Source organism: Saccoglossus kowalevskii, chromosome 22 (assembly GCF_978046115.1).
Source record: "Saccoglossus kowalevskii chromosome 22, keSacKowa6.1, whole genome shotgun sequence".
Lineage (NCBI taxonomy): Eukaryota > Metazoa > Hemichordata > Enteropneusta > Harrimaniidae > Saccoglossus > Saccoglossus kowalevskii.
In genome coordinates this window covers 4,232,790-4,255,247 of record NC_140662.1, presented here as the reverse complement: position 1 = coordinate 4,255,247, position 22,458 = coordinate 4,232,790, and positions in this window count along the sequence as shown.

The following is a 22,458-nucleotide window of genomic DNA, read 5'->3' as shown; positions in this document are numbered from 1 at the left end:
CGAAACAACAAATGGGGATAATGGATGTAGCCTCTAGTGACTTGATACAGTGTCTGTGCAAATGCTCGCTCAATGTGTTGAAAGGGAACGTTCAGCTATCACCTAGTCAGAAAAGAAAACTAGCGTTGTACGTGAAACATCTCTGAGCACTGTCCCATAAGAAAATTCCAGTCAAGAAAAAGAAAAAAAAATCTGGTTCAGAAAGGGGGTTTCCTGACCGCCTTAATCGCTCCCTTAATTTCGAGCATACTCCCACCCCTACTCGGTCTTAAATAGATGGAATCCGTGAAGAAGTGGCTTTAGTCCCTGTTGAGCTATTATCTACCATCCAAAATCAGAATGCTCAAATGACGAGGCCTGTGGTGAAATCATTGACTTTGCTGGATAGAGACATGAATGACATAATGCAAATGGACGAGTTGCCTGAAGACGAAAAAGTCAAACTGTACCAACAAGTTCTGCACAAGTACTACGCTGTCACTGTAGCCGATCGGGAATTTCAACCCGACAAAGACGGTGTACCAGATCAAATTACATCCGAAGTCTTACAAAGTGTTCCCAAGAGCATGCAGAGAAAAGCGAAGCTTCTACTTGAGAAAGATAAACAGAACCAACTGGTCGACAGGGATGAAAACGGTGAATTAATCATTGACGGACAAACTGTACCAGGCACACACGCCAACGATTTACTCAATGATTTCTTACGTAAAAGGAAGAATTTCACCCCCACAGTTTGGAGAGAATTTGCCGAAGTTATGAAAATGTCAAATGTTCCTCAAGACCTTGTTGGCAATATGGATCGATGGTCTTACATGCATAGCAACACACTCAAGGTGGGAGTTCCGCAGAGACATGGACCCCATGTGGTTTCCACTCCCATTCATCCTCGACACACTTGGGTGACGTATTAAATAAAACCTCGTCGCATCCCCCCGATCTCACTTTGGTGCAGTCAGTCCTGATGGATCTACGTTGTCCCGCTTTGCTTTCATTTTTCGATCGTATCCACTGCCTCTGCGCGTGTGAAATAACCACACCCGTAAATAATGACGAAGAAGATGGGTACCATCCTAGACGAACTGCTTTACGATGTCCAAAGTTACGGGGGTTTGAATTCTCTTTACGCTGCCGTAAAACAAAACAAAGAGAGGAAAAAAGATAACCAAGTCGGACGTGGAGAAGTGGTTGAGTAAATAGAATACATATACTCTGCACAAACCCTCTAAACGGTCATTTAAAAGAAGGCGGGTGGTGCGAGCAGTGGGAGGCACATCTATGCGATTTCTCCTCGATATCCAGATACAACAGAGGATACAAGTTCTTATTGACGTGTATCGACGTTTTTTTTCGAAATATGCTTTCGTCGTACCTCTGAAAGACAATAGAGGGGGGAGTTTGGTCGAGGCATTTCGGAAAATACTTAAGAAGGGGCGTCGCCCCGACGTTTTGCACACGGACAGACTTTTCCAAAACTACCTCAAGAGCGAAAACATTAAGTTCTTTACTACAGGCAATGAGACTAAAGCGTTGTGTGGAGATATAACAGAACCATCAAGGGAAAAATTTTCAGATATTCCATGAAGAACAACACTTATCTACCTGTATTAGATGACATGTTACGTTCTTACAACAATACCCATCACAGAAGTATAAATACCAAACCCTCACTTGTTACCTACGCAAACTAGAAAAAGGTCAGAGACATATTGTATGGTGATTTAACCACAGAGAAAAAGGGGAGGAAGAAGATTTATAAACTCGGTGACAGAGTCAGAATCAGTAAAACCAAACACGTTTTCAAGAAAGGATACCTGCCCAATTGGACCGAAGAGGTATTCACGATTGTTGGACACCTCAACACGTAACCACCTGTTTACAAAATTTCAGATTACAATGGTGAAATGTTGGAAGGTACTTTCTACGAAGAAGAACTTCAGAAAATAGTAAAGGACGAAGATGCATTGTACGTTGTGGAGAAAGTACTGCGCAAGAGAAAATGTAAAGGCCACGTGGAATATTTCGTTAAGTGGCGTGGGTATGACGATTCGTTTAATTTTGGATCAGGAACTTAGAACGTTTATAAATACTTTTCACACACACGATGACCTGATTCATTTCAAAGATCATCGTGTCGGGGCAGGATTTCTTTTTGACGCTCCCTAGTAATGCCTCACTTGATGTGTTCCTAAACAACACGTTGACAAAATACACTGTCAAACTACTGAGAAAGCTTTCGTTAGATGGCAATTGGGAAGTAGCGTTGGCCGACATCCACTACCCAAATTCATGGTACAACATTGTACATGGCAAAAATAGGATTTTTTATGATGCCTCACCCAGTCTGAGAGATCACGAAGAACTGAAATTGAATCCGGGCTACTACAACTCGATCGAAATGATTTCAGACGTGATTCGAGAAAAAGGTCTGCCAGATGAAATAAGATGACATATAATTTGAGGTCTAGAAGAGTGACCGTAGCGGTCGAAGAAGGAGCTCGTGTACGTAATCTTGATGGGTGGATTGGCTGAACTGTTAGGATTTCCCTCAAATACAACAATTACAAACGAAAGACGCACTAGTCCCTACCTTGCCGATGTTAGAAGTTTGTATTCCCTCTACGTCTATTGCAAAATAGTCGAACACCAAATGGTCGGTGAAGTTTCCATACCTCTCTTGAGAATAGTCAACATTGAAGGACCCACAGAGATAGCGTCAATCATACTTACAACAAACCATACTTTCTCCTGATTCGAACGTCAACATTCAAGACTGTGGAGATTGATATAAGGTCTGATACGGGGGAGAAAGTGCCATTTCAACGTGGGTGATCGTGACCTGAGTTTTCGCAAAGCTCACCTTTGCTAGTGTGAAGAAAAAGAAAATGAACAGACATCAACCTTACACTCCTCACGTGGGGGTTTGTAGAAATTACTACATGAATCAGATTGGACAAGGATCTGTGTTTTCTGGCGCGAGACTGCAACGCGGATATGGAATCAGAAGTATATTTTCTGGATTGACGAGATCTGCCACACCTCAACACAAGGTCAGAAAGCAGTGGCAAAACCAGCGCTCAATGCCGGCTTGGGTATTCTAGGTGATGTTGTACAAGGGAAAAACTTTAAAAAAGTGACTTCGAGTAGAGCAAAGACTGCGGGTCGTCAAATTACTTCTTCAGTATTGAGCAATTTATTTGGAAAACCCTCTCAAACGGGGCGAGTACGCACCATCAAAAGGAAGAAGACAACAATGAGACATGTCATTTCTTCCAAAGGCTAAGAAGAGGAGAAGATCTCCGGATATATTCGACTGAACATCACTCCTGCGAATGTGCAAAGACGGAACTCGATCTCTTTACTATTCCTCCGACACAGACAAGTATTGAAAAGGAAGTTATGAAGAGGTAAACCCACTCACGAATATAGCCGATGGTCCGATCGAATTCGTAATACCTTCGGCTGGAAGTGACTACATCGATATTGGTTCTACGCTTTTGTACATCAAGGCTAAAATCACGAATGCCAACGAGAGTAATTTGGCTGTGGACGCCACTGTAGGGCCTGCAAACCTGTAGTTGCATTCCCTCTTCAATCAAATCTGGGACTCAAACGTTGGTACGCATATACATTGCTCAGAAAGACATGATCGGACGAATACACAGAGACATATTTTTTCAACGAAAGTATTTACTCAATGGGGTGGAAGTTAGACTGAAATTACATCGAAATAAAAATCAGTTCTGCTTGATCAGTTCAACCGAAAATCCCGCATTCAAAGTAGTCATCACCGATGCAACCCTCCTGGTGAGAAAAAATCAAGTTGAGCCCCAGCGTACAGCTGGGACACATCGAAGCGTTGAAACAGGATACTGCAAAATACCCCATCAATCGATGCGTTATGAAAATCGCTTCCATTCCAGCTGGTACAATGTCATTAAAAAAAGCTTTGATCTTCTTCGGTCAGTTGCCCAAAAAGATCATCCTGTGTCTGGTTTCTAATACGTCTTTCAACGGATCCTATGAAACCAATCCATTCAACTTCCAGAATTACGATATCACATCACTTATCCTCAATGTTAGATGGACTTCACGGCGGCTGGTGGTAGAAGTTACATCATGGCTTATTACACTCTATTTACCTGTACAAATAAAATGGGTCAAGACCAAGGCAACAGCATCACTCGAGACGAATATCACGAAGGGTACACAATCTTCGCATTTGACCTCACTCCCGACGAATCGGCCAGCGATTATCACCTCAATTTGATACAAGAAGGAAAGATTGGTCTTGAGATTCAGTTCAGACAAGCATTGACTGAGACTGTGTCCGTTTTGATTGATGCTGAATCCGACAACGTTATCGAGATTGACAGAGACAGAAACGTATTGACCGATTTCTAGCTGTGATGGACACGAATCAACTGAGTCGTATTCTGTCGACTAATCCATACACTAGAAATGTGTTCTTCAGCGTTTATGCTAGAAATCAACTGCCTAAGGCAAAAGTGTTGGAGTATCCCGCAGCGTTTGTATCAAACACCAATGACAGTAGCGGAGGCGGGACACATTGGGGGGCTTTTTATCTAAAGGATCCCTACCACGGAGAATATTTTGACTCGTACGGTTGTCAACCTTATTACGTGGAATTTAAGAGATTTCTCAATAAAAACGTTTGTACATGGATCTACAATCATCAAATAGTACAAGCCCTGTTCTCTACAGTGTGTGGTCAATACGTCCTGTATTACTTGCTGCGCAGATGTCGAGGGGAACCTATGAAGTCTGTAGCCGACTCTTTTATGCATAATAGACATTTGAATGACATTTATGTGAACAGATATATCGAAAAAGTGACCGGACTCAACCTGCCTATTTATGACAAATATTTTTTCCCACGCAGTTTTACTAGATGACTTATACTTTTGAAATTCCACATGTATATATAACTTATACCCTCTTTATATAATTATCGATTTCATATTATTTCTCTTTTTTTCTTTTCATCACAGATGAGCGATTCTGATTCTGATTAGAAAAAAGTGTGTATTGACTTTTCGATGTTACTCGTTTTTTCTCGTTTTTTTTATTATAATCGAATACTTAACCCCATTTGAAAATGTATGTATTTCAATGCATGTATGTATCTATGTATTTTCAACCTTCTTTAAAATGTCGTTTTTTTATTCTTAGTATTACTCCTAAGAATACCATTCTTATATTACTCCTAATAATATCATTCTTATATTACTCAGTGTGAATACTTAACAGCGTTTGAGAATGTATACCATTTCAATTTATGATTAATTACTTCAAAAAAACAACAAAACACAAAAAACAAAAAAACAAAAAATATATTTCATGTAACTGATCTTACTAGTTTTTGTCAAAATGTATACACTATGTATTTCAAACATTTTAAAATGTCCTGTTTTTTAATGTTAATATTCTTCTTTTGTGTAATAAACTCCGTTAGTTTTCAAAATGACGTGTATTTCATTGTGTGTGTGTGTGAGCGCCCTCTGTCGTTCGTTCCGAATTTTTTTTCGTGACGTCAATGGTTGTGAGCGCCCTCTACAGTGTGTTTAGCAAATTATTTCGTGACATCAATGCTTGAGAGCGCCATCTACAGTTCGTTCAGAAAATTCTTTCGTGACGTCATTTGGTTGTGAGCGCCCTCTACAGTTTTTTCATGGCGCTGTTCATGGGATCCCGTCATATAAATGATGTTAATTTATTCACACGACCCCATTGTGACGTCATCCAGGCGACACTATTGGTACGACCATGAGGGCGCTGTTCATAAGATGACGTCATAACGATGACGTCATATTGGGATGGGATGACGTCATCCCATGATGACGTCATGTTGGGATGGGATGATGTCATTCCATCCCAATATGACATCATTTTTATGACGTCATCCCATGAACCTATAGAGTCGTCTAAACTACTAACTGATTTCATCAATAGTTGATTACTGATATGCAAATTGCGTAGCTTCTTGGTTACTGATTTTCAAAATGCCCGAAGAAGGCACAACCACTATGCAACAGGAATACATAGGCAGATTGATTTCATTTGTGTTTCAATGACTGTTTAGTTTTCCCTCTTTTTCTTGTTTTGGCAACGTCTATTGCATTTAAATTGGTATTAGAATGTACATGATATATTGTTTTGTGAGTTTATTATAAATGTCCAATTATTTTGTACGGTTTTATAATTATTTGATTATAATATATATATGTTTCTATGTTTATATTTGATATATGAGATATGAAAAAAACAAGAATGGACTTATTTCGTTGAAGTATAAACTGGTGACTTGTTCTTCCATCGCGTACCTCGTCTTCTATGATAATTGGTACGTTTACTTTCAGATACACGGACCTCATAAAGGAGTGTTGCGAATGTTTGAAGCCATAGACGTTTTCGGCAAATCCATACACGGTCTGATAAGAGAGATGGGCGATACGTTATACGAAACAACAAAGAACATTGGTAATATGCGCTGATTTTAATTGAACTAATGTGTTATGTGTAACTGTAAATGGTAGGACAGTTTGTTCAGAAAAATAACATAAATACAACAAAGATCGTTAACTCACCAAAGGGCCTATGTCATATAGTTATTTAGACACAACACAATATAACACAACACTACACAACAAAATGGTACATATAATGAGGCATTGAAAAACACAATTTCAATGGTATTCATGAAAATCATTGAATTTTGCTACACCTAAAAAGTATTTATCCTTACGATTGCTTCTACCCTGTTGATATCAAAATAAAAAAATCATTTTATTATATTGACATAACCTTATATGTTTAATGAATAGAATCACCTAATTCATTTAGACAATGACCCCGTCTTGCAATATTGAAGAATTCTTTGAAAACATGTGTCTTTCAGATTGATTAATTATGATAAATCGGCAATAACTTTCTTTTTAATAATTCTTCCGACATATCAAATATGTCTGTTTTCCTAGCAACCGATTATTGCTCTCTCCAATCGAGTCAGGGCACACAATATTATTTCAATATATCTAATTATGATATGTTTTGTCCAAGACATGACTACTGAGTTTATTGGTAGATCTATGAATAATGACGTCATTGACAGCTCTTCTGTGGCTCTAGCTCATTATATTACAAATGGGAATGAAACAGGTAAATATAGGTCACTTATTTTGAAGGTACCATGCATTAATTTAAATAAATGCTTACTTCTGGTAGTTTCTATCATAGAAAGAGAAATGACACCGGTTATACGGCTAGGTAAATAATATTTAAAATCAAAATAAATATGGGCTCGGTTAAATAATTTCCTGGCTAATAGATGATTTCAGTTTTCAGTGACAAGTATAACATTATCGTTACACTCTCTGCTTCAAATTTGCTGGGAAATTGTAAGAGTACACGCTAATCAATTTGTGTTAGGAGCAAGATAAACAATTAGTGAAAACCCTGCAATTGTATTTAATAGCATGCAATGATAGATTATTTAACAATTTCACATTGATCAGTTGCCAACCTCACCAATGTAATATTTTTGCTTCATTCAGATCGACTGATGTGTATTCAATTCATTTATCAAAATCCGGGAGATATTCTGCTACCACCGATACAGATTGGCAAAAAGTGAGTATTTGTTTACGTCTATAATCGAAAACGTTTCCTTGTTTCACCACGCGTTTAGATTTTTCTTTAGTTTGAGTGAACTACGTAACATTGACGAGATCATGATTATTGACGTCACATCCGAAGGTTTTCTTTTATTGTATTGTTATTTCGCATCATATAATAATTACACACAGGAAGTGATTTATAATAAGTATCACTAATACCGCAATATATTGTAATACTGTAGATCCAAAAGAAGACAGTGGGTGACGTCTGTTACGAACACACGTAAAGTGGAGAAGGTAAATTCCGAGGTCATATCAGTGAGATTGTTCAGACAAGATTGGATTGAAATAACAGAATTAGAAGAACCTGTGATTATAACATTTGTCCATCAAAAGGTACTGTAACAGTATACTCCTCTGATGGTATTCGCGATTGTTGTTCTCTGTAATTGTTGCAACATTCCAAATTTGCAGACATGTTATTCACGCGACTAACAGGGTTTGCACATTTGCGACAATCTGTCTAAAGTGAAAATGAGAATACGTGTTTGCGTACGTCCAATATTGAACTACAAGAGGAATTTTCTTCAAACCCAGCCCCACCTGTACATTTTGAGGACAGCAGGTCAAAGGTTAATCAAGGTCACAGTAAGGGTTTATGTATGTTTATATAGTTATATACCTCGAAAAAGAAAACAGAAATTTACACCCTAATTTCACATGGAAATTAAAAGACCTTGTTAAATTTCATGATCAAAGAGCATCTAATACATTATTCAAAATAGTGACTTTGATTGTTGTTATGGATATTGACCACCTCTTTCCAAGGTTGGCTTCTCCGATGAGTGCGTGAATGTTTTTGCCAGTGGAGGAATTTCGTGCTGCAGATTGATAATTTGAGAAGCTTTTGCCCTTTGTCAACATTGTTCGCCCTTCTTCTCTCTTCACTTGTGAACACCTTTTAAAATTGTTTCCTACCTACCTGTTAATATTATGTAACTAGGTCGGGTATGATCCGAAGTGTGTATATATGGTATACGGCGACAGCACAGGGTGAGTTGAACACATTGAACTATCTATCACCTGATTATGATACGTGAGATGCGACGATGACTTCGTCGTCATCTATTTCTAATGGTGTGAAGTGGAAATTTTGCGTACACAAATCGGTAATATTTGTCTATTATCTGCATTGTCTATCAGGGTTTGGAATACGAATGGGTGCTGGGTTGATCGTATCTTGAACGAGCATACCACTGTTTGTAAATGCCACCATCTTGGAACTTTTGCTGTAATAACCACGATGGGGAAACCACCAGTCGTAAGTATTTACGACGATAACAACTATACAACTATATAACTAGCTGTCATTTATTTACGTGTTTTATTATAATGAAATATAATATGTTTAGATTCAATAACTAATTCGGTATGAAATATGACTACTGCCTGTTCTGTCGTTATATACAAAGTGACGTATGCTTTTGTTTATAGTCATTTCCAGAAGCTGCCCAAGACGTGATCTTGCAAATGATGAGCTCTCCCGCTTTTATACTTATGGGTCTCTCGTTTTTGCTCATTTGTGTCTCACTGTAAGTATTCCACTTCACGTACGTAAATAATAATAGCAGTGATATTACACTACAATGTTATTTGACGTCATTTGTACCCAAACTGTCGCAAGATCACTCACCACCGTACCACCCACATTATATAACTCCAAGCTAAATAATTAGCGCACAACCCTAATCAAATGTGCGTATATCTCCATCAACTAATATTTACTAACTGTAATGTTGCCGCAAAACTATATCGCTCACTCAAATTTATACGTCTATCTTTAGTTTATCCAACGACCGATACTTTGTCCTTGGAAATGTAATCGTGTCACTGATGATCTTACCAATGACTGTGATAGTGAATATGTGCCTGCAGCCGAGCAAGGTTTGTTTTCATGATACCGTATTATTCTACCATAAGTTGCGTATGAAAATTACTGATTATAACACTCCTCAACGATTGTGATACACTTACTAAAATGCTAACCATTTATAGTTCATTCATTTCACAGCATGGTTGCAAGGTATTGTCTGTTTTCTGGTATATGGCACTATTAACAAACGCATTATGGATATTAAATCATGCCGTCCAAGAGTTGCTACGTGTGCGTTATTATATACTGAATAGCCGACTAGCAAGGTATGTATTCAATATACGCTATATGTGTATATATGTCAGTTTGCATAATCACGCCATCCTCGTTGTTTGGCATCGCAAATAGGAAACAATAATATACTTGAAACGCCACATATTGAGTTGATATTTTGAACATGTATAATTCTGATTAACCATATTATGTGCATATTTTTTCATTCAGTGTAAATCTTTCAAAGCCGAACTTGATTTATTACTCCTTGTTGTCACAATAGTTTATTACTGTTTATATTTTAATATTTTATCAATTAGGGCAATATATATGATTACTGGATGGGTTGTTCCTGTAATTATAATCGCTTTCTGGATCGGATTCACTGAGATTAACTGGCCAAACGAAAGTGCCGAATCAAGGTAAGTGCATTGACGACACTATAACGGTTCATTGACAGTGTAAAATCATAACTTTCATCATCATAATAATAATCATAAAAAAACATCTATATATATATTTTAAATTTATCTGAACAATTCCAGCTGTGTTGATTCTCTTGCCGACACAGTTACTTACGCCACTTCGGCCGTTGCATTGGTCGTATACTTGGTAAGTGAATTCACTTTTTCACTTTAATCTAGATATGTGGATGCGTGTATTTCATATGATTATATAAGTGAATGTTCTATATGTGATTATGATCTTAACAATTCTATTAAATGAAAATTAATTATTTAATAATCACTATGATTATATAGTTTTCAAAGAATAATCTCTATCACGACTCCACTCATCACAGGTGTCTGTTATAATTATATGTAAACTATTCTCTGGATATGAACAATTGCTGATGAAATATGAACACGTGGAATTTCTGCAAATTTGGTAAGGCCAACATAACATGAAATATGACATTTTTTTTAGAATAACATTATTATACTTTGAGTTGCTACATAAAGTATATAAGCCAATTAATGAGTAAAAGCCATACTTTCTCACACGACTATATTCTTGGTTTGCAGTGAGGAAGTGCAATCGTTGTTTCTACTGTTGCTGGCAGTTACAACCAGTTGGGTGTTACATATAGTAGCGATCACAATCAATTCACTAGTGGTTGGATATATGTTTGCGTTTGCAATATTTTGTGAAGTAAGTACAATGAAAAGTCGTTTGTTTACATGGTTTCCAAGAATAACAATTCATATAGCATTGTTGTGAATTTGGCTTGGCTGGACTGTCGGTTAAGTCAGTATTCACGCATTTTAAGTACAAATTATACTTCATTGTAATTAAAACCGTAATTTTATTACAGGGGTCTGTTGTATTTCTGGCATTATGTGCGACAAATGTGGAGGTAAGAAACGTCTGTTTTTGTCACGTGTTAGACAAGATCAACTTGTAAGTGTAAGCATGAATTTGATGGTTGTGTTGTTGCCGAAAGTCATATACATCTAATGTCGAATGTGAAGTCACTGCAATATAAATATTTTCTGCAAAGTGTCAAATAGGGGTCAGCAGCCATGCTAATTCCATCAACTTAATACATATATGAATCATAGAGCAATAACTATGGTGTTGTCAATGCTCGCTAATACAAAATGTTCAATTATTTGAAGTTGTTGGTCGCTGTTAGAATACGTCTGTGTGGCGGAGAGCTGTACAATAATGCCTTGGAAGAAGTAAAACACGTGGATCAGATACGAGCCGATATGAGAAGACGTATACGTCAGGAAACTTCAGTCAAAATGTCAGAAGTAAGAAAACGAAAACAACTAAAAGCGCAGCAAAGAAATAGACGAGCAGAGGCCATATCACAAATATTTACCATGGTAAGGAAGTTATATCTGTTCAAGAAACATTATACTGCAGCGAACCGGTTTAGTGCAATCAAACGTTATGTATCACAATGTATTGTAAATTGGTGTAGTGCAGTTATACTTAAGTTAAAAAATAACCTGCATTTCTTACATTTGAATGTTTTGCAGGCCACAGAGAGGAAGTAATGGAGTGATATCGTCAACGCAATGTCTAGGAAAATTATTGTATAAATTATGGCGCTAAATGCCAATATACGTTTTAAAAAATTCATTTGTCACTAAGATTCATTCGCCACTGTGTGTCACAGTTAAAGTGAATATTTTAATAATTTTCATTACTCTAATATTGTAGTCACATTTGATTTATATTTATATAAATGCACGGTGATATATAATCTTTAGTTAAAACTCGATAACCCACATTTTGATGGGGGTCGAGTAAAGACTGACAAAAATACCCCAAAAAAGAAATAAATTGAATTGTATAGAATAAGTTCAGAAATAAACTGAGTGAAAAGAAAATTGGAAATAGAGCATGAAGGAATATTCCTGATATCATTGGGTACAAGTACAAAATGCACCATTGACATATTTATCGTATATATAGGTGTGTTTGGGACCCAGAATTATGTTATTGTTGGTCGGGTGAACGTAGATTTTTGGATGTATCACTTATTCAGAATAATCGATTACAATTTGCAACAGCTATTTGAAATCTCTCTAATTTAAATTTTAATGCTATGATTTCTTGTCCATGCAGATGATTCAGCATCAAACGTCTATTTCATAAAGTGCCTCGTTTCTTTATTATCATTAAAGCTAGTATCACTCAACACTACATTCGAATGCTGTTTCTTTGAACAGTAATATGTTTTTTAATGTATTAAATTATTAATTAATTTTAAATTGTGAAATATATTTATTATAGTACGATATCTAGACATTTCATAATGATCTTGTGTGTTAGGTTACACCTCTCATATATACTATATAATTTGATAAAAATCAACAAAAACCTCAGCATTCCTTTCCGATGAATGTTTCAACTTGAACATTTGAAAAATGACAAATAATTATACATGGATCATGAGTGATATTTGTATAAAACATATATAGTTTCAGAACGCCATCGTGGAATTATGACAGGAAAGACCACAAATCGGGGCAAAGTGTTATTTCGTGTGTAGCATGTACGACTTGAGCACTTTACATATTGTTTTTTGTATTTGCAATTGATTTCCCGGCTCTTCAAATGCACTTGCAAATGCAATTTCCTACAGTTGGAGTTTGATTTTACAAATCATCTTAACATTGCTAAAGGTCACATTGTTTAATGTTTTGAAGTCACAATTCAGGAATAACATGTATATTCAGTAGTATAAAATATAACGAGCTTTTGTAATATTTGAACACGATCAGTGAATGTATGTTTACAGGACGAACTCATGAAGATGAATTAACAGCACACTTTGCATCAATGGCCATTGTCACAAGGCTGAGTCAAGTGTAGCTACCAAACAAGACTGCCCTTGTGTTGTGGGTTCTTTCCCCACTGCTACATTTTAGCATTAATTGTGACTTGTATATTTGAAAACAACCAACAAACGATAACTAGTGACCCTGGTGTAGTCAATGTGAACATATAACAGACGCAATCGTATATTAGAAGTTAACGGTTTATTATGTATAACTGGAACAGATTAAAGGTCAATATTAATTAAGTCACACCGCACAAGGTTCAAATCCCAGTAGGAATACAAGTCGGACTAGAACTCTGTGCGTGTTAACCAATTCTCAACGAGTTACAGCCCGTACAGTAACATGGAGCTTACATCCAAGTGTAAACAATGTACGAATGAATCGTTTAACTGATGCCGTTCCAATCATTAAATATTGCCAAATTTCCAGCGTCTGACCAGTCTAATTGGGCAAAACACGTCAATAGAATGACTGCAAAGCAGTACAAAATTACAGCAGTTATATAATAATGTGATGAATTAAATAAATGAAGTGCACTTCAAAATATACACAACAATAAGCTCAAAATATGCATTAAATATGTAACCCTAACGTAGTGATACTGACCAGTATCATACGACGAATGTCAATTTCTCGTGTAGACGTTATCTATGCGCAGACGACCCGCTGACTTCCTCGGGGATACACAGACAGTAAGTTCCGTCGATGTGTTGTCTCAATATTCGAAGCTTTGCAGCCAGCAATGGTTAAAGTCAGTTCGCCGTAAAGTCAGTTCTAGGAGAAGTCCGTTGAGACTTGTAACTTCTCTGCATTAGTTGTGTTAAGACAATGATGCCCAACGTGGTTACGCTAGATGGAATAGCCTGAGTATGCGATGAAGGGGTAGTTTTATAGGTATCAATATCCAGGTGCACATACTCGATATTCAAATTCCCCGACAAGATGATCTGTTCTCTAAACCATACTATTCCATCAAAGGGTGTCTGGCCCATCATTTAAATAGACACTTAAATTAAACAAACATGAAATGTATCTAGGCGTCCGTACAGCATTTCTAGTCACCTGTGACAGTCATAAAAGATAGTTGAAATTTACAAGAAGATAAATAACGCAAGACTAAATTCAGTTACTTTTTCAGACAATTTTATCCCCTCCCGACATATTTATATCACCTGTATTTCTGACACTGAATACAAATACAACACATTAAATTGTGAACGAAGAAAGCGTCAACAGTAGGACGTAAAAACATATATACTGGTGTATACGTTGCCCACGTTGAGTACAAAACGATGCTGTCACGTGGTAGTCACAGTTACACAGAGCATCATCGAGAAGTATATTGCGTATAGGTCATTCGATCGCGTGTGATCATGCTTTTTTCACGTTTCGCATTAGGTTAATATTATTTTAGAGACTTAATAAAGACATTTACGCAAACGTTCAAAACGTAATGTCATGTAATTTTCTCTAATTGAACTTTAATGAGCGATATAAGGGAGTATCATGAAAGCCTCGAAGTGCGTCCCGATGATTATTGATTACCACCTGTTATTTAATGATGAAAATTAGAATTTCTTAAAATGACCTGATCAAACTACTACTAATTCAGTTATCTTTTACAACCGAAAATTGCAATTACTTATAATTATACACGTGATACACAGATGTGTCCATGACCTAGATAAATAACCTATACAATTTCTGGAATTGGATAAGCTGGTTTATTTATATTGTAATTTAATTATTTATTTATTCGTAATGGTTTTGACAAACAAAGAACTCAATTAAGGCCTTCTTTTTTTATTTATTTTTTTATTTTGTTTGAGGCTTTCAATATGTTGTTATGTTGCGCAACTTCGTCGGTTGTTAAATTAAATAAAGATTATTTTTCTAATGGTAAGATCTGTTATTTCAAGAACTCAATTTCCTCTACTGTTCGTCTATAAAAATTCAAGCCAGACGAAATGTAAACTTAGACAGCAGTCACTACTGAAATGTAACATCGAATATTTGTCCAAGAATAAAACTTAAAATGTATTACAATGTTCTGCGTTGGTTCATTCACAAGAAATGTTCACGAAGGCTTGTATTAATTACCACCATCAACGACGATGGATTATGTATACTCTAACGTACATACCAAATTGAACATGCAGTTCCTTACATTATATGCTCCGGCACGGAACTCAATAATCCTTGGCTAGACAGAATACTTGAAAACAAAGCTCACAAAATATTCATTAAACATTACTTGGACATCAAGTATTACAATTCACAAAATAGTATATTCTTTCTATCTAAACTTCAATCAAAATAGAGCGACGCCTCTGCAAAAAATAGTTTAGACAATCAACTATATTCTCACATACATTCCGGATCTTAATATCATATATACTAGCGAGTTGCCATGGATATCGAACTGCATCTCTGTACAGCTAATTTAGACTCGCAGCTTACGTGATGGAACATGTTTTGTGTATCTAAATAGCATCTATAATATCTGAAAATAGTTAAGATTTGCAACTATGTCATTTATTGAAGATTTAAGTAGTATCTATACTCTAGACTTGCTATCGATATCCCTATGATAGGAATACACTTCATAAACCCATATCTACAGATTGGATGTAATACGTTGCCTATATTCTACATTTAGTACATAGCATTATTGACAAACGCCATATTGGTATATAAACAATGCTGCACAAGATTTTATACGTATGGGCTATTATAAGCACGGATACGTCGTTTTTTCTTTCTCTCCGCTAAATAAACATTGAATAACCTGAATCGGAAACACACAAATTTTACGCAGTGTTTGAAAATGTATGATGAGTTGGCAACCTATCCGGAGACGGAGAGCGGGTGAATTGGGTTACCTGCTTACACCATTGCGGTTGGTCGGATATGAAATAAATGCTTGACTATCCCTGAGAAATTAACGTGTATTCATTTGGGTCTCTTCAGTGTGAGTGTTATCTTCCAAACAAAGCTTGCCTAGAGAGTTCAAGAATAAAAAATAAATAGTATTAACTATATGTATTATTATATTAAATTATATTTCTGATTTTGAAGTAAAACATTGATACATGGGGTTACTGTAACTTAATAATATTGTACACATGCATTATCCTAGCTCAACAGGTGTTATCAGATAGAACCAAATAATGTCATTCGTCTGTGTTATAACAACTAACTTTAATACATGAAAACCAACACAGGATCAAAGTTTATTTAGGCGACTTCATGTTGTATTTTCCGTATCATTCGAGAGCACTTTTATAAGCATTCTTATGTCTTATCACCATGCTCTTTAATTATGCGCTTATATTCATATAAAAAAAACATAAAATGCAATATTAATCGTGATGAGTCTGTCGATGCAATTAATATAATTACTCTCCTAGACGACTGCAGCTACTATGGTAACGATTAAACAATATAATATTGCGAAACGCGAGTGAACATTGATGGAAATAATTATTTCGTTTTGTTACCGGATAAATTGTTTTTATATATGCCACACTCACGGGCGCACTGTTCTGTTCAACCGGCCACAAATAATTATAATTCATCCACAAACATCCCAGTTGCAAAATAATTACAGATGTTACGTTTTGAATTTAATCAAGTAGAATTAGCAATTTCCTTCCACATTTTGTTTTATATGTTCATGAATATGCATTCTTGTCGCGGGCGAAATCAGCTTAACTAATGTAATATCTTTATTTTACGAGAGTACAATTCAAACATAGTGTGTTTCCTCATACATTATCATCTTTTAAAATTTAGGCATAGAAAAAAATAACTTCATTCGACAAGGTTCGTTAATTCCCGTGTGAGCAAATGCGGTACTGTTTATTCTACACTCTCAGCAGGGTACAAAACCAGGCCTGTAAAATTAGTTATGCACTTTTGGACTTGCACAGATACAAAATTGCCAGCATGAAATTGCAGAAAAACAGTATCTCTAAAACAATGTGTATTGCAAACATTGTACATATTTGTGAATTCACAAATCATTGCATAGTAGCAAGTTGTTACATATTTGAATTTGAATATACCATCGGTACTTAATTAGCATAATCATGACAACATATTGCGTAACTGATGGAAATAATGCTTTGAACGTAGTAGCAATGAAACCAGTTTTCGTTAAGCAACTTGATGTTTTTGGTAATTGAGTCTCAACGTTATAGAGACCTGATGTTTACGAGGCGATGTCGGAAATGAACTAGCTCAGTGGAATGGTATACAGTGAATACGAGGGCTTTGGCGATTGTATGTGGACTACCTTGCGGACAGAATCATTCATTCCAACAACTGCAACTCAGTTCATATATCAATTGTTGGATAAAACTAACAAGGAGAAACCGAACCAATATTCGTCAGCTGATTCTTTTCAGCATGATGTGGAATTTCACCACCATCGACCTTTTCACAGGGGTTACTCGGCAGATTTGCATTCGTACAACTCTCCGGGCCCTGTTCTGAAATGTCGACCATATTTGCCACGTGCCCTCTGCCGGGCTGACGTGAGATTTCACCACCAACAGTAGGCCCAGCTATCATGCGCGACGCGTGTTCGCCACTGGACTGACTGTCCCCTTGGGGTATATTATCTGTGACCTCCTTCAGGTCACCAGGAATTATACCTAAACCACCTGTATTAGAAACTTCGTGTCTGTCACAACTTTCAATCTTGCCGATTTCACATGTATGATTCACACAGAGCTCCTGGGGCCCCTTAACCTCAGGGATATTACCGATAACAAATCATACAGTAGATTACTCATACATTCTGCCTTTACAAGGCCAGTGTAATATGGTGTGGTGACGTGTACATTTGCCTTAGTTGCCATCATATATGAACCATCGATCATTAAACATTTACGAGTTGAACCATTGAACTGTGAGAGCAGTACCAAACTATTTCTGATAACTACACCCGAACAGCCAGTAACCCCCAAATCCCTGATCTTATGGCCATTCACAACACCCTCAGTGACTGGCATATTAAAATCTGACACCTCAGCTCGCACATCCTCGCCTACTACCCCTGAACACAGGCTGCAACAGTCTAACCCTTTCCAGTTGCAGAATGAGTCGCAAAACACTTTCACGTTGATGACCAAAACGACCACAACGAAAACATTTCAACTAATTATAACCACTGCCCTCCCTTGTCTGTGTTTGAAATTTATCTATCGGACTACCGCCATGTAACTTTTCTGCATTAGTTGTGTACGAGCTTCAGACAATGATGTTCAACGTGGTTACGCCAGATGGAATCGCCCCGAGCATGCGATGAAGGCTTAGTTTTATAGGTATCAATGTCTAGGTGCACTTACTCGGTATTAAAATTCCCCGACAAGACGATATGTTCTCTGGACTATACCAATCCAACAATGGATGTCTGACCCATCATTTAAATAGACACTTAAATTACACAAACGTAAAATGTATCTAGGCATCCGTACAGCATTTCTAGCCACCCCGTGGTAGTCGTAAAAGATAGTTGAAATTGACAAGAAGATAAATAACGCAAGACTAAATTCAGTCAGACAATTTTATCCCCTCCCAACATATTTATATTACCTATATTCCTGACACTGAATACAAATACAACACATTGAATTGTGAACGAAGAAAGCGTCAACAGTAGGACGTACAAACATATATACTGGTGTATACGTTGTCCACGTTGAGTACAGAACGATGCTGTTACGTGGTAGTCACAGTAACACAGCACATCATCGAGAAGTATATTGCGTATAGGTCCTTCGATCGCGTGTGATCATGCTTTTTTCACGTTTCGTATCAGGTTAATATTATTTTAGAAACTTAATAAAAAAAATTAACGCAAACGCTCAAAACGTGATGTCATGTAATTTTCTCTAATTGCACTTTAATGAGCGATATAAGAGAGTAACATCAAAGCCTCGAAATCCATCCCGATGATTATTGAATACCACCTGTTAACTACTGATGAAAATTAGAATGTCGAAAATGACTTGATCAAACTACTACTAATACTGTTATCATTTACAACGGAAAATTGCAATTACTTATAATTATGCACGTGATACACATATATGTCCATGACCTAGATAAATAACCTATACAATTTCTGGAATTGGATATGCTGGTTTATTTATATTGTAACTTAATTATGTATTTACTCGTAATGGTTTCGACAGACAAAGAACCCAATTAAGGCTTTTTTTAAATTTTGTTTAAGGCCTTCAATATGTTGTTAAATTAAATAAAGACTATTTTTCTAATAGTAAGATCTGTTATTTCAATAACCCAGTTTCTCTACTGTCTAAAAAAATACACGTCAGACGAAATGTAAACTTAGACTACTGAAATGTAACATCGGATATTTGTCCAAGAATAAATCTTAAATGTATTACAATGTTCTGCGTTGGTTCATTCAAAAGAACATTTTCACGAAGGCTTGTATTAGTTACCTTCAACGACGATGGATTATGTATACTCTAACGTACATACCAAATTAAACATGCAGTTATCTACGTTATATGCTCCGGCACAGAACTCAATAATCCTTGGCTAGACAGAATGCTTGAAAACAAAGCTCACAAAATATTCCTTGAACATTACTTGGACGACACGTATTACAATTCACTACATAGTATACTCTTTCTATCTATACTTCAATCAATCAATATAGAGCCACGCCTCTGCAAAAAATAGTTTAGACAATCAACTATATTCTCACGTGTATTCCGGATCTTAATATCATATATACTACTGAGTTGCCATGGATATCGAACTGCATCTCTGTACAGCTAATTTACCCTCGCAGCTTACGTGATGGAACATGTTTTGTGGATCTAAATAGCATGTATAATCTCTGAAAAAAGATTTGCAACTATGTCATTCATTGAGGATCTAAGTAGTATCTATACTCTAGACTTGCTATCGATATCCCTATGATAGGAATACACTTCATAAACCTATATCTACAGATTGGATGTAATACGTTGCCTATATTCTACATTTAGTACATAACATTATTGACAAACGCCATATTGGTATACAAAGAATGTTGCACAAGATTTTCTACGTATGGGCTTTTATAGGCACGGATACGTCGTTTTTTCTTTCTCTCCGCTAGATAAACATTGTATAACCTGAATCACGCAAATTTTACGCAGTGTTTGAAAATGTATGATGAGTTGGCAACCTATCCGGGGACGGAGAGCTGGTGAATTGTGTTGCCTGCTTACACCATTGCGGTTGGTGGGATATGAAATAAATGCTTGACTATCTCTGAGAAATTAACGTGTATTCCTATGGGTCTATTCAGTGTGAGTGTTTTCTTGACTAGAGAGTTCAAGAGCAATCCGCTTTCTGCATTCGTATCAACTGCGCAATCATCATTTCAAGAATAAAAACTAGTACTAACTAAATGGAGTATTATATTAAATTATATTTCTGATTTTGAAATAAAACATTCATACATGGGGTTACTGTATCTTAATAATATTGTACATATGCATTATCCTAGCTCAACAGGTGTTATCAGATAAATCCAAATAATGTCATTCGTCTGTGTTATAACAGCTAACTTTAATACATGAAAACCAACACAGGATCAAAGTTTATTTAGGCGACTGCACATTGTATTTCCGGTATCATTAGAGAGCACTTTTATAAGAATTTTTATGTGTTATCGTCATGCTCTTTAATTATGCGCTTAAATGCTTATAAAAAAACATAAAGTGCATTATTAATCGTGATGAGTCTGTCGGTGCAATTACGATAATTACTCTCCTAGACGACTGCAGTTTCTATGGTAATGATTAAACAATATAATATTGCGAAACGCGAGTGAACATTGGTGAAAATAATTATTTCGTTTTGTGACCGGATAAATTGATTTTATATATGCCACACTCACGGGCGCACTGTTCTGTTCAACCGGCCACAAATAATTATAATTCATCCACAAACATCCCAGTTTCAAAATAATTACAGATGTTACGTTTTGAAAATTAATCAAGTAGAATTAGTAATTTCCTTCCACATTTTGTTTTATATGTTCATGAATATGCATTATTGTTTATGGCGAAATCAGCTTAACTAATGTAATATCTTTATTTTACGAGAGTACAATTCAATCATAGTGTGTTTCCAATTGCATTATCACATTTTAAAATTTAGGCCTAGAAAAAACATTACTTCATTCGGCAAGGTTCGATAATTTCCATGTGAGCAAATGTGGCACTGTTTATTCTACAATCTCAGCAGGGTGCAAAGCCAGGCCTACAAAGATACACAATTACAACCATGGAATTGCAGACAAACGGTATTTCTGATACAGTGTGTCTTGCAAATATTGTACATGTTTGTGAATTCACAAATCATTGCATAGTAGCAAGTTTATTATTATGTCACAGAGCGTTGAGGGATTATTGTTGTTCTTTGAATTTCCGCAATTTATAGGTAAGCAATTATTACAAGGGGGTACTATAAACAATTTTTCACTTCAAGCATATTATATTTGGATACAAGCTTAGGGAGACATTCATTGAGGTCTTTATTTATTAATTACACATATTTCTATCAGCAGTAGCCCACTGCTGGTACTCGAATTATTCATGGTATATTTCATAATGAAGTTATATTCTTATATTTTACTAACATTAATGAACATTAACAAATATTGTTTTTATTTGCTTCCTCCAATAAATATATTCAGTATTTAACCTGCTGGAATTTCAATGTTTAGATCATCAGCGGTGAAGTTATCAAAAGCGAAAAACTGTCCATCTTCTAACACTGGCGGCGATCTTGTATGTGCGTTTATCAGACTACGCCCGACCATGCTTATGAGCGCAAAGTCCTATACTTTTTATTTTATACTTTTGTTTATACTTAATATTTAATGAAGTCAAATTATTTACATTGGTTTCGGATAAAAGGTACGTTTACTTTGGTACGTTTTTTGGCACGCACACTGATGCAAAATACTATAATACTATATAATTCAAATAATATCATATACAAATTCATATACATGAAGCACTCATTGTTCACAATAACAAAAACATGCAACTCGTGGGTGGTACAGCTAGTTAATTTGTTAAACCTATGAGAATACCTGGGTTGATGACTATAGTTTCGTATGAAACTTACGTAACTACATAATTTCACCATGACCAGTCCTCATTCTGAAAAATAAACCCAGCTCCGCAAGTAGAAACAAGTTGCTCGTTTCGTAACCGCAATGTCCCGATGTTAAACAGTTTTTGATGTGACATTTTTGTGTACTGAATTGTTCAGTTAACAATCTTTCCGCACATCGCCACGTTTAAAGAACTGTGTAATCTACGACTACGTATTACCC